The following is a 13,874-nucleotide window of genomic DNA, read 5'->3' as shown; positions in this document are numbered from 1 at the left end:
CTGAAGACGTTAAAACCGAGAGGCCCTGGTAAACGACACAAAAGTAAAACGTCTATTGCAGTTCAAAGATCATGTCAAGTGAGTTCGCCATTGTGTTGAGGCTTGATACAGTCCGGTGTGAGGAACAAATGATTAGTTGAAGGCACAACCATGGGCTGTTAGATATTTTCTTTGTCCGCAAAGTAGGCAAACAGCTGCATTCTGGATGCCTTCCGGAGGAAATGTTGGTGCAGTCAGAGCGGGAGGAGACAAAAGCATGAATGAGCATCTCCATTTCCTGAGCGGAGACGAATGAAAGGGAATTTATTGAGGTTGCGTAGGTGGGAAAAAAAAAAAAACATGAATTGGACAGATGTTTTATATGAGCGTCAAAGGAGTGGGAATGCTCAAAGGTCACCCCCAGGTTTCCAACGGTGGGATGGATGAAAGATGACAGGGAACCAGTATGTGGTGGGAGAGTGAAAGACACATTTATAGCCACTGGTGTGCAAGTCTTCATAGTGAGTGAGTACCGTATTTTCCGCACTAGAAAGCGCACCTAAAAGCATTCAATTTTCTCAAAAGCTGACAGTGCGCCCTCTAATCCGATGTGCCTTCTAGAGTATATGGATCGATATCCTGATTTCTTGGACGTATTATTTTAAATGTTCTGTAAAGTGTTTTGTTACAGCTGCAGCAGTTGTGAAAGTGCCATATAAATAAAGCTGTATTGTATTGTATTGTATTCCTTTGAGTCTAGCTCTATCTAGTGGATGCATAACGCAATCTCAGCCACTATTGTAGCTCCTACTCTATGCGCCTTATAATGCAGTGCACCCTATATATATATAAAATAAAATTAATTAAAATTAGCCATTCATTGAAGGTGCGCCTTATACACTGAAGCACCGTATAGTGCGGAAAATACGGTCATATCCAGTGTACATGGCCAGCTATGTGACTGTCAGACAGCACATCCTGTTTAAAATCTAAATATTCCATTTTCTTCGTTAGTCTTCAGCCGAACTGTGACCAGTTTTATGATGGAAGTCAGATAAAATCAAGCCTGGGGGTCCAGGAGGAAAATAGATGAAGACCCCGGGAGATTGCTTTTTAATGCCCAATTTGACAAGTTGGAAGTCGAAGGAGAAGGAAGCATCCGAGCTCACCAACTGGCAGCAGAAGTGCTTCACAGTCAAGCCGGCATCACAAATTGTTAGGCATTAAGTTCCCAAAGATGATCAGTCTGAGGCTCTACGTGTATAAATTCTAAGTGGTGTTGCCAAGTTTCTGTCACAGAAAGGATGTCTATTAGTTCTAAACATGTCATTCAAAGCATGTGCCTTGTTAGCAACATTGCAGGCCATTATTGGGCATGTATAGATTGAAGATTAGCGCTGACGACTGGTCCAGGCAAAGCGGCGGCAATCCCTCCACGACACAGCGAGAGACTTTCATTTTACCTTCCACCAGAAAACAAACACTGGAGGGCTGCAAAAGACAACATGGAGGTACTACACGAAACAGGAAAGGAAGGTGGAGGACGTGGTGGTGAACAATTCATAAAAAAGTGAGTAACACACATTGAGACCAAGTTGGAGAAGGAATTGCCGATTGTAGAAGATGATGGCTGATATATGCTAAAGACTTGACTATCAGGCCACCCACATACAAATATATAATATTAATAACACACACAGACACACCAATCTGTTTGGGGTTTTTTTTCCATTTCACCTGACACCTTGACTTTGGACCATTCCGCAGGCTCCGATCAACGTATTGAGCAAACCTGCTATTCAGTGACGAGCTGAGATGTTGCCAGCCACCATTATACGCATCAAAAAATGCAGACACAGGAAAGAATTCAGAAATATGTACATTCCGAACATCAACTCCTGTCTTCTGATAGTTCTAAGAGGGTTTGCCTTGCTCCCACTTTTATTCCTTAGCCTCCAGTCTGCCTGGTGAGACTTTGTGTATTTCAAAGGACATGAAGTGCTTGATTCAAAAGCACAAGACAAATTCAAAATTGTCACTTTGCCTTCAAGCCCTTCTCACACCACAAACCCGCCTTCTGTCTGCCGCCAAGAATTAAAAGCGTTGCGTGACTATTTGGCTTTGCTTGCCATCAGCTGCTCTGACCAAGCACAAAGTTCTGGTTCCGTGTTGGATTTAAAGACAAACACTTCTTTCCACTGGCCGTCTCGCTTGGTTCTGTCTTCCTTCCCACCACAATTTAGCCTTCCCCGGTCTTGTCCTCGTGCGCTTCTCTTTTCATCTCTCCCCTCTTGCTTGTTCGATGCTTTTATTATTTAGCACCTGTCGAGTTTAGAACAGGAAACCCGGCCGTGCGAACTGTCTGAGGGAAACACAAATACAAGCTGGAAGCCGAATGGAGCTGCATACTTAGAGACAGTGACGCACATCCGTGGTGCTGTGTACTCATACGAACACGCCGGCCACATGCACACAGTCCTGACATTTCGGATTGCACATTAGTTAATGTGGAAAGACATCTGGGCTGAATTACCACTACACCTAATGACTATTTCATGTCAAGAGAAGAGGAAAAGTGGAGTGGAGGAAGAGAGGCCAGCAACTAAACGCATGGAAGAATTCACTCCTCACTTGTGTCCTCTCGGTGTCCTTACTTATGAAACTTGTTCTCATAGCGATTTAGCGCAAAATCTGACATTTAATGAAAGAAGGGTTCGACACAAACCGACACAGGCCTATTTTGATTTTTGTGCGGGGGAGACAACGTGGACGTGCTAACCAGTTGTCGGCCACCGTACCACCACTCTTATTATTTCAATGAAAGAAAATCTCTTACATCATTGTTATGGAACAGGAGCCTAGTGTACTCTGTTATAGCCGTAAGGCGATAGTGTCATTGAGTCTCAGGCTCCTAATGTGAGAGGGGAGCCGGGGCATCGAAAAAAGTACAAACACGATCACAACTGGGATGGTTGTTAGGCTTATGCTCTATGTGCTTACACAAGCACTCGACACCCTACACACACACACGAACGATTCCCCCAGTCACTGTGTATGAGGTACATGTTGATCCGCTGATCAATAATAGATGAATATGCATGTTGAAGGGGCATTTTGCTCAGATAGAGGGGGCACTGAGCCCAAGACTTGCACCCGCAACGAAAATAGGGCCCTTCATGTTCACTTGATAAAGGTTTTAGGATGGAGACAGTTGGACCATGGAACAAATTAGGATTCCTGTGTAACAAGTAGATGATGTACCAAAAAAAACTGATTTAAGTGTTCTCCCTGCATTGATTCTGATTACAATTAAAAACCAGAAGCCTTGGATACCATTGCATGTGTTCCAACACAGGAGTGATGGAACATTACAATAATTCACTTTGTTCTCCTTTAAAACTTCCCCTTTGAGAAATATGCTGATGTTGGATGCCGTGATGGATTGTTCATAACCATATGGGCTATGGGAAGGCCCCTCACCCACATGTGACAAGAGCCAATTCTTTTTTCCACTTCATAGTCAGTGCTCACATGAAATACTGCCATCTCTGCATTTGGCAATTAAAAACACATTGCCGTTTCTTTGTGCATCATAGCTGAGGAAAGGAAGCTTTGCATTAAAAGTTGGGAAGCAAATCAACACGATTATCAATTGGCCCTGTTAATGTTTTGATTCATCTTAACCATGGAGAACCCAAGAACCATTTTCTTTTTTGGAAAATGATGAATTACACATTAAATGACTGGTATATGTTCACTGAACACCAAAATGTTTTTTTCAAATAGTCAATGCTTTAACCCTTATTTAGGATTAGGGCCAAATTTGACCCATTGGGATTTAAGGGTAGCATTTGAGTAGCAGAATTTATAGGGGCCAAATTTGACCCCGTGGGTTCTCCAAGAGAAGCCAAGCCAAAAATGTTCTTTTATGTCCTATGAGCCACTACCCACCCCCACGACCCACCCACGGTAGTCTGATTTATATCGTGTTTGTGGGATATGAATTATCCTGCAAAATCCACTGTTTTATCCATCTTAAGGGTGTGGGCATTTTGCCACTTGTTGTCGACTGAAAATGACATCACAGTGTTTTCACCGTGAGAACGTCACATCACTAAACCTGGAAAAAAAGGTGACCCATGACGGTCATTTTCAGTCGACAGCAAAATGCAACTAGCTAAGTTTTAAAAGTAACCAATGGACTACTGTTATTGGTGGATTTTTTTTTTCATCGGGTGCACTTCAAGTTGAAAAGGTATAAAGCAACCCCGCCCCCATCGACTCTTTCTAAAAGACCAAACCCCAAGTGCTCCCAAACTATCGTGAGTAGAGAGTCGACCACGTGTCAAATGTATTTTCCACAAGACCCGTCCGAGCCTCCGACCCAAATTCTTTATCTGTGCATCTGAAAATGTCATCTTGCTAATGGCCGCTAAAGCTGCTGCTCATACATACAGTACCGCACATGCTTCCTGCCTTGGAACTAAAGCCCTGGAGCAGTTTTGCAATGTGTGTGTGTGTGTGTGTGTGTGTGTGTGTGTGTGTGTGTGTGTGTGTGTGTGTGTGTGTGTGTGTGTGCAATAGCCAAAATGCTTTACCACTACGATTTCACATGAAACCACTCGCATTTTCGACACGGCATGAATTACAAACGTATTTTTCTTTGTCCGTATGCTAGATTGAGGGACAACACCTCGCTGGTGGATGCGAGACAAAAACACACACACACAGTGAGGCACGCCCATCCCCATCCCAAAGTGCAGTTTGTGGAAGAGGATGCTCTCTGAAGGTGAACCCCAAAGGAATTGCTTTATGTATGTCTCTCCTTTCAAGTCCTTATTTGAGTGAGAATCTTGCCAACTGGCTACAGAAAAAAAAGGAAAATCACAATACTTAGAAAGCTACCCATTTTAACACGAGTCATTTCCACATAGTGTAATCTAAGAATGTGGGCTCTGCGCTTTTTTTTTTCGCGAGATGGATTAAATGTTTGGGAGACACTGATTTTAATGAGAGGGATATTGAAAAGAACGATGGATGGAGCTTTTATTCAAAGGAGGGGAAGCCAAATTGGAAAGGGTGCATGATCCCACCGCCTCCTGGGACGCCTGAGTCAATTAGCCTGCCTGGTGGAGCTGCCAAGAGGATGAGTAGCGGGGGAGAGAAGCCTGGGAAGGGAGGGGGGATGCTGCTGGTAACGATAGTGGTCTTCGTGACTGAAAGGCAAAGGGCATCAGCAAGAAAAACTTGAAGCAGTTTTCTTTTGTTTATAATTTCTAATAATATAATATAATAATATCTATATTTTTATTATATTATTATATATAATAATGTAATAATTTATAATTTAAGCAATTCGAATCGATGTCTTTTCAATATTTTTTTTTCTGAATCAGAGTCAAGTCAAGTCAACAGTATTTACAGAGCACTTTCAAACAGCCATCGCTGCATACAAAGTGCTGTACATGGAGCGATTTAACATACACAATAAACAGTAAGACGAATCCGTAATAAAGTGAAAATAGCGTAATGAAGTATACAGGCCAAACATTTAGATGGGTTGTATTGTTCTGGTAAAACTATTTCGGGACATCATATATACTAACTAGAGGGTTGCTACATCTCAAATCTTGTATGTAACCTATGTAACCTTACTGCTCGTCCTTTGCAGAAATATTCGCTGTGGAACTTGAATACCGGGACTTTATACTCATCTCAGTCAGACTTCAATCACTTTTTAGCCTTTCAACTCCGGGAGAACTGCCCAGTGAAACACCAAGAAAATGAGCACACCAACACAGGAGCTGCTGTCGGCCACAGCTCACACCAAATCTCTCTCTCTCTCTCTCACACACACACACACACACACTCCCAACAGTATTGGCCACCTGAATTTCTTCCCTCAGCTTGTACCTCAAAAAGAGCGCCCAGTGAGGGTTTTTTTGGCTTTGCGAATGGAAAAATATCAAATATGTAACGTGTTGATCTGTCGGCCTTAGGAGGCAGAAACCTCATTGAAAATTGAGCACTGACAATGAGAGAGCTATCTGCTGAGCAAAGAATCTGAGATTTTGCTCTGCAGACAGCTCAAGTGAAAACCTCAGTGAAATGTAATCCAAATGAATGTCGGCCCAGACAGAGAGGAAGTGACAGGATGGTGGACACGTTACACCAATGGACAAATCACCACTGGGCACCATCAAAATGATGTATTACTGCCATTTGTCATCATTCCAAAAACAATACAGGTGCACTTTGTATGCAGCGATGGCTGTTTGGAAGTGCTCTAACTAAAGTGATCCAACCAACATTTTCAATAAAAATATGCCTTTTGAGTCACACAAAACGGTTGGATGAAGTCAGATTTTGGGGTGTTTATATTAAGAAGGAATTGAAGACCAAAAGTTAGAAAGTCGATGCAGAGATACTGTAGTCTCATGTTATGCACCCCCCTCAATTATTACCGGCATTGTCTTTGTCTTTGTGATGGGGATACTGTACACTCAGCGGAGTCTTTGTGTGTGTTGTGCATTGGTGCATGTGTGTGCGTGTGTGTGTTGTGGGTGTGTGCACGGGGAGTTGTGGTTCACGGTTGCGAAAGGATGGCAGGTAACTTGAGTGACAGGCTAGTTGGGGGTGAGGAGGATATGGAGGCAGAGGTGCGTCCCATCTTATCTGACAGGCGCACTGCAGAGCAGCAAAATCCCTTGCATAAGCCCCTTGAGCCCGCCTATGGGACATCGTGTTCATGTGTTTGTGTGTGTGTGTGTGTGTGTGTGTGTAGACGCTTGCTCTGGAACAGACAGTGACTGAAACTATACGGGTTCTTGCTTTCGTGTAACATGAACCGTAAATGTGTGCATGCGCGTGTGTGTGTGTGTGTGTGTGTGTGTGTGTGTGTGTATGTATGTGTGCACGCGCCTTTGTGACAGGGAGAGTGAGAATCTCGTTACTTTCCCCATCACTGTGTAGAGCTTCCTAATTCCTCCTCACCTTCAACAGTACATCACTGCTCAAGGTGATCCGACAGGACAGCTCCCTCCCCCCTTCCCTATTACGTAGACACACACACACACACACACACACACACACACACACAACAGTAACACACATGAAAATAGATAACCATTTCTAAATTTAAAAAAAAATCACTGGACAACATTTGCAATATTTGCTTTGTTGGTATGAAAATGTGTTTTCCTAGACAGGATTCCCCCATTTATGTAAGAATTTGTCGATTTTTGTTTGGAAACCATGAAATCTCATCATTTGCTGAAACTCACTTATTCACTGTATTTGTGAGGGGTTTTTTTTGGTGGTACTTTTCCATTAATCGGGATTTTAGTGCCTTCTTTTGGAATCTTTGACGACACATCCCGAGTCAGAGATAAGCTTAGGGAGGAGCTAAACGGTAACCGTCTATTGCCCCTTCATGATGATTTGAACTTTTTAATCATTTTGAGATTCTGTGTGCTGTGCACTATTAAAAGAGCATCACTAAACAATCAATATAAACACATTTTATCATCTCCATTTTCCGCCAGCGCACTGCAAATACGCTCTTCTTATCAAACCTATTTACTTCATTTTGATGAGAATCGTTTTAAGAAAGGCAGATCACAGCAGATCTGCTCTTTTGAACTTTTGAACAGTGTTTTGCTCTTTTGAACTTGGTTTGCATTGACTAACCAGAGGTAAAACAGCATGCTTGCTAATACAGTTGTAGTTACATTGCTGTGTTGACTTCTGAAAGCGTTTGAGCAAGCATAGAAGGCCTTGTTGGCACGGACTAGCCACCACTGCCTTGGTGATGACAGCGAGAAGAAAGAATATGCTTCTGATTTCCAGAACTAGAAGTCAATCTTTCACTGTCACAGCCTTTGTTGCCTTGAAAGTTTATTTGAGGTTTCCGAACAATAACACAACCGCAGCTTGCCTACGAGTAATATTGGATATGTTACTTGTCCTTCCTCTGGGAACACTCTTCGGGTGATGAAGAAAGATTGGCCAGCGTGTCCTCAGCACGAACTAAACCTCAGGCCAATCAGCAAGTTTAAATTACTGTATTTCCTTATCTGTTGACAAGAGGTCCCGCTATTAAGAACTCAGCTGACCCTTTGTGAAGACACACTGTTGAGGAATTATTCCTCAACAACACCTAAATTGATTTCCCCAGATATTACTATGCAATAATATTGAGGTACTTAAGATGGCCTTGTCACCAAATTTCACCGTTAATATGTACGTGTGGTGAAACTCCAGACGGGATGGGTGACGCCCATGACATCATTTAGGAATTTTGGATCAAGCTAAACATCTTTCTTTCTTTCACATTGGTTTTCTTTTGCACCTCCCTGAATGCTAGTTTTTCCAAATCAATTAGAGTGTTATCACTTGTTATCCAAAATATGCTTCCTCCGTGTCCCTTTCTGTGACCTCAGGTTCAACTCATGTGTTATCATAATATCCCAGGTGTGACTCTTGTTTACACATATCATATGACACCCATTATCCCGCACTGGAGCTGTAACCTACTTGAGAGTATTGCATACTTCATGGGCTGGCTGAGTCTTTCTAAAAGAATTTTTGCTCATTTTCGATTTTAGTGTAGTTCATTTGGTCAATCAAATCAGTCAAAAAGTCTGTGTAGTTCTAAACCCATTCAGGCAGGGTTCAATTGTGACGACAAAGCAGTTGGACCTCAGGCCAATTCGAGCGATCAGTGTCGGAAACTGCACGAAAAAATTAATCTCGATATCACCTTCGAATGGGATTAATAGTATAAAGCAATATGAGTATGGTGACACTTGCCTTCCAACAAACATGGTGGGTAGGGTATGGTGTTAAAAAATGTCACAGTTTACATAATCGAAAATCTCTTTGTCTACAAAAACACATGGCCCACAATTGCCATTAAAAAAAATGCAATCAAGTATTTGGTCGACATGATTAGACTGAATATAATTAAATTAACAACATATTTGCCATATTTGTGTTTCGCACATCGGATTAAAAAAAAACACATCAGTGGAAGAATGAATAAAAGAACCCAATGAAAGTTTGATGCACGAACAGCCTTTTGCCCGAACAGCCTTTTGCTTTTTATTGGACTGAGAGAACAACCTCAACTCTCATCTGTCCCCCATGGCTGCATAGAAAAAAAAGTCAATATTTCAAGACAGCAGACACACTTATTAAATATTTCAAACAAAGGGAACTTGGCAGTGTCTCTCTCTCTCTCTCCATGTATATATATATATATATATATATATATATATATAATGTGTGTGTATATATATATATATATCTGTATATATATGTGTATGTGTATATATATATATATATGTATATATATATATATGTGCGTGTGTGTGTGTATGTGTGTAATGGTAGTATACATGACAGCACCATGCATAAAACCTCAAATCTTTTGTCATCCATAACGTGCGTGGCCAGTAATGGCTGACAGGGGAGAGTTCGAGAAGAAGGTTAATGGGGTTTCACAGCGAGTAAGGGGTTGAGATGGGGGTTAATGGCTTTGAGGGTGTGGCAGTGGATCACTGACCGTCATGAACTCAAACATCAAGTTACCTCAGCAGTCTCGCCGAGTAATCAGCAGAGGAACCTTGAACCCCCCCCCAGCGGCTTAAATAAATGTCAACTTTGCGGCGACAATGTGAACAGAAAGGCCAATGCATCATGTGAGCAGGTGCACATTACTGCCTGTCCTTCAGAGATTACGCTAGTCTTTTATTTTGACTGGCAATCTCACAAACGTACTTCCGGCTTCATACAACAATGGCTCGCTATATTTTGACCTTTTTCTCATAATGTCTTTACATGGACACTCATCTTTTTAGATTACCTCTGCTCCATGAATGCATGACTCTGACACAATTCTAGAAATCATTCTACTATACACAATACATGAGAGTCTAAAATGTGTGTCTGCCAACTTGAACAAGTACATTGGAACTCCACTTGGGAGTCTGAGTTACTAATATACTGGCTATCACAACTTCCAATCACAAGATCATCTCTGCGTGGAGAGATAAATGCGAAATAACAAAACAGATTAGCTTTGCAGGCAGAACTTTCGCAATTGTCACCAAACAAATACTAGCTTATCGAGGTCATCCGCCTTTTTTTGTGTTTGTTTGTTTCCATTAGATTGCAATGCTTTGAGGTCAGACCAGGTAAACTCTAGCTCGCTTTATTCATGCTCTGCCAGTCTTGAATACAGCATATCAGGCCTTCCACACTGCGCACATCTTGAGACAAAAACCTCTTCACCGAACCCACCGATCTCCAAAAGACGACAAAATAATTTTACAAATGACCTCTGCTTCCACTGTGAATACAACACAAAGCATTTCAAACAATATCACTGGCTGCTAATTTCTCCAACAGGATAATTTCACGATCCATTTCTTGGAGGATGGCTGATGTCTCAACGACACGGTCCACTGAGACACAACAAACGTGGTGTTTGATTTTCTGTTCAACGAAGAGCTTTACTTTACACAAGTGTGTCAACCTCAATATGTACAGTAGCTTTGTTGCTAACGGGGGCTTGTGAGGTCTGCTAATGGAAGGGTTACAATGCAGGTTAAAGTGGCGCCGGGAAGGGAATGTTCCAAAGACCATCAAGACCTGGGATTACAGGACTGAATAGATGAGATGACAGACAAAACACACACCTGCAAGCCCTCCCGCGGCGGAATAACATCAACTGAGTATAAGAAAAGATGCTAACGCTCTGCCTCACATTAAAATATAAGACAAAGCAGAAAAAAATACAAATATAAAATTTTATGAAGGCAGATGAGGGGTAAGAGATGGAGAAGCGGCTGGAGACCCCGGCGGTGGCCTGTCGTTTTGAGCTGTGGATTTGGGAGATAACCAGCAGTAGAATGACAAAGGGTCAAATGAAGTTAAGAGAATAAAAGGCGCAGAGGAGCTTAAGGCTTGGTGCACAATAACCAGCCGTTCACAATATCAGGACAGTCCCACAAATAATATGTGAATGCTTACCAATGAAAAGCAGGAATAGTCTTGCCTTGAGATATGAGTTCAGTTTGTTACATAGTAATGACATGATTAAAAAAAGGTTTTTGTCACATATTTTGCTTTAATTGAATACACGCTGTGCTGCTCCTTCTGGTGTATGCATCACAGCCATGTGAGGGCTGTATAAAACACACAAAGAAAATATTAGTTATTTTTCAAAGAGAATAAAGAGTATATGCCTGTGAGTATTGTTATATTGACCGGCTATATGTGTTGCTCCAGTATGCTTCAAGGTTTATGACACAGATGCTATTTGTTAGCCCATCTATGGCATTTATATTGCTTATTAGCTTTAAACTAAACAGACTTTCCAGAGGCAAAGCTAAGTTGTTTTAAATAAACAATGTGTAATTCTCTTGGTGATATGTTTAGTTTGATAGTAAATTTCAGCTGGGAAGGACATTTAAAAGCTTGAAGCTTCTTTCGTTCAGACAGCTGCCTCTCGTAAAGTGATTTGGGTTGAGCCGAGTTCCCTGCCATCCTGCAGCACTTGTCTCTAAAATCTCTGCTCGCAAGTCAAAGCAATATGTGTAGATAGATACATATTTTGGGACTATGAGTCTATTTTTTTTCATACTGCTATGTGGATATATTAAAATTAGAGCTGTTACTGACACCCAAAATCCTCGTTCCGTTGGCTTGCGTTGAGAAATTCACTGTGATGCCTTAACACCACTTTGACGGTGCATGTGTTTAGAAACTCAGCGCGCACACCCCCTACCATTAATTTCTGAACACAGCCTATGTTATAAATCAGTCAGCAGTTGGGACTCGAACTGTTACATTCTGTACTGCTTGACGCACTGAGCACCTGCTGAGCTTGCGGATGCCGCATGCCAACGAAAGTGGTGGTAATGCACCAAAAGTATTTACTAATGGCCAAATGTAATTCAAAGTAGAAATGTGTGACGTATCGCCAGTTTAGCACGTGGCTTTAGCCAACAGCAAGGATTTAATATTTACAGAACCAAAAGGCAATACGTGTCTAGGATTTTACCTTTTGCCGCAATGCGATGTGAGATTGTCGGAAGGTAAACCTTTTTAAACAGAAAAGAGACAATTTTCTGTATTTAGAAGCAGAAATTTCATCCAACTAGAACTTGTTCGCTGCTGTCAACATTATTCAGGAATGGGAACTTTGAGTACGAGCCCAAGTTCTACTGTTCCTGGTCTCGGTTTTTGTCAAATAAATTTCCCCCCCCAAAAAGTGGTTTATTCTCCAGAGGGATTTATAATCTCAACAATATGGTCATTTTCAATTTTTTGAATTCGAATCTCAAGGCTCGCCACGGTTTTAAGTCAATGAAAGAACAAATCATGGAACAAGGTTTATAGACATGGATCACAAAAGACGCAAAATATTTTTTCAAATTATGTATAAAATGACTAAGCAACACTTTAAACATGTTGGCCCATTCCACCAGAGCAATAGAATGCAGATATTGGACACACCTGAACACACCTTGTCTATCTTTCTCTCACACAAACACACACACAAAACTTCCTCCATCAGTTACTCATTATGGGCAAACCTCTCCAAGACAAAACACACAAGCCAGTTGATATAAGAGGGCAAAGGCCCAGCAATGAAGGTGCGTCTCACCTTTGTCACCAGCAGCTCAGCTCCTCTGGCTTGTGTCCCGCCTGTGTCATCAGCCCCACTGGCAGGTGCCAATTCCTCCACGAGGTAAATGGGCAGCAATGGGAAGATGTATCCTCAATCTTTTCTCGCTACTATACTCCTCTGTTCGTGTCCTGCTGGGATTTTTGCAGCTGTGTAGTATTTGCCTTTGTGTGTATGAGACGACACAACTCCAAGGCTCCCGGAATTCCCGGAGTCCTGTGCTGGGAGAGCAAGTGTGGTTTCGCTCCCCTCTGTCCTTCCTCTTGGAGAGAGGAGGGGGTGGGACGCCACACAGGAGTGATTCCAGTTCTTTCTCTCCTTCCTCCACCTTTTCTTTTTTTCCCGCTGCCATCCAAAATCCCATTCCAACTGTCCTAACGTGAATCACACCTTCAGTATCTAAGGGTACACAACAACAATGGAATGATAGCCCTAAATAGGACCAATATATATTTTTAAATGATCATTTGCATGGCTGGCCAATAGTTATCATTGGTAGTTGTGAAGAAACCAAATAATTTGATGACAAAATGTATATCATATTTCAAAACAGTTCCAAGGTGTCTTTGTCAAAATCTCTGAACATTTTACAGTCCCTATTTCTCGTTGAATTTGCCTGCTTTTAGGGGTCGGCCCTAATCATGTGAGCAACTGAATATTCCGTCCAATGTAACAATTCACCATGATGTCATAAGTTCTTCTGGGTGACAACCCGGAAGTACCGTGGTGCCTATTGTTCACAAATATAACGCGTCCTGCAAGACACCAATAATGAGAAGACTTGTCAAAAATGACCACCAGATATCAGAAAAGCTAACAGCTAGCTTACATATGTATTGATCTTGAGCGTGTTAGCTGACCTCTGAGCTAACCTAGCTGTGCCGTTCCTTCTTCTTGGTATTTTTCTGGAAGTATGAGTTCACTGCGGTACATTCTTTGTTCAGTCTTGTACTATGTCAGTTTTTATGCTTTGTCAGTGCTTTGGTTATGCGTTTTAAACATTTGTTCAGATATTCTGTATTTCCATTTACTATTTACCCACATACTGTGATCACGATGTTATTTTTGAAAACATCAGGTTAACCCTTTTTAAGCGGTTCAATTTCCAGCACTAAATTGTTATTACCGTGCAAACAAACAAACCAAAAGCAACAGTCACTTCTAGCAAAATGGGCTTATGTAAATATTTGAGACTCAACTG

General features: G+C 41.7%; 1 protein-coding gene across 1 annotated transcript in view; it reads right to left on the bottom strand.

The window, feature by feature from the left end:
- Positions 1-12,934, bottom strand: part of sema3b (sema domain, immunoglobulin domain (Ig), short basic domain, secreted, (semaphorin) 3B) — a 60,315-nt gene extending 47,381 nt beyond the window's left edge. Inside the window, exon 1 of the mRNA XM_052059432.1 lies at positions 12,653-12,934. The gene's annotated coding sequence lies outside the window, so the exon portion shown is untranslated. The remainder of the gene's footprint in view (positions 1-12,652) is intronic.
- Positions 12,935-13,874: the final 940 nt, after the last annotated feature.

Source organism: Hippocampus zosterae, chromosome 2 (assembly GCF_025434085.1).
Source record: "Hippocampus zosterae strain Florida chromosome 2, ASM2543408v3, whole genome shotgun sequence".
NCBI lineage: Eukaryota > Metazoa > Chordata > Actinopteri > Syngnathiformes > Syngnathidae > Hippocampus > Hippocampus zosterae.
The sequence above is the reverse complement of the archived record's forward strand: the minus strand, read 5'-3'. Positions and strand labels throughout refer to the sequence as shown.